This window comes from Penaeus japonicus, unplaced genomic scaffold (genome assembly GCF_977035675.1).
Source record: "Penaeus japonicus unplaced genomic scaffold, GWHDUDI00000001_assembly GWHDUDI00000006, whole genome shotgun sequence".
Taxonomy (NCBI): Eukaryota; Metazoa; Arthropoda; class Malacostraca; order Decapoda; family Penaeidae; genus Penaeus; species Penaeus japonicus.
Window position 1 is genome coordinate 44533965 of NW_028234408.1, and position 1113 is coordinate 44535077.

Here is a 1113-nt window from a genome sequence, read left to right on the forward strand (position 1 = left end):
GTGTGTGTGTGTGTGTGTTATGTCTGATTATAGTGATTAAACACTCGATTGAATTAAGTGTCTATTTTTCTCGGAACGTCTGTCGAATGTTTCTGGATTTATATTCCGTTTTCTCTCATATCGCGTCAATTTTTCCTGATACCTTATTTTCGTATTTATCCCCCCCCCCCCCACTTTGCCCTTTCCTCTTTCTGCCCCCAAATTACAATGAGATCCTTCGATAAACGGTGCCCGATATTTATGTATTCTTTAGGAAGTGAAATCAATGGTAATAATCAAAATTTTCATTGTGTCCCGCGTTGGATTCTTGTTTTCAGTGGATTTTTTTTTTTTTTTTTTTTTTTACGTTTTTTTTTTTTTTTTTTTTTTTTTTTTTTTTTTTTTTTTTTTTTTGAACAGTGGAAAAAATCATCTTACCATTTGTGTTTCCATTCACATTGCCCTTCTAAGCTCTCTTTGTCTCTGCAAATGCAGCTTTATATATATACGTATATATATTTTTATCTCTTCTTCTTTTTCTTCTTTCTTTTTTTCTTTCTTTCTTTCTTTTTCTGCTACTTAATTTGATAAAAACCGTCATGTTCATCACGATTATGATCGCAATGATCGCCCATTCATTATTCCCTATTAACATCAATTATCACCAGTTGACGGCGAGACACACGACATACATCCGGGAACTGAATTGAGTTCCAGCGAAGGAAGGTGGGGCGAGGGGGGGGAGGGAGGGAGAGGGGAGAGGGGGGGTTTGGGAGTTAGTAGGGAGAGGGGGAAGAAGGGGAGGGGGATGGAGCTCAGCGTTAAGGAGGGGAGGAGAGGGGGGGAGGCTTAAGGGATTAGAATGGAGGGGGATGGGGGAGGGGGGAAGAGAGGGGAGGGGTGAAGCGGCAAGGAGGGGGAGATGGGGGAGGAGAGAGGGGAGGGAAGGAGACAAGGAGGGGGAGATGGGGGGGGAAGAGAGGGGGAGGGGTGAAGGAGGCAAGGAGGGGCAGATGTGGGGGGGGGGGAACGAATGGCGCTAAACGCTCGGTATCGGAAACTTGCCAATATTAGCCATAACTTCAAGGAATCCTTTTGGTGATTCGCCCGTGATCTGTTGGCCGATTCCGGAGC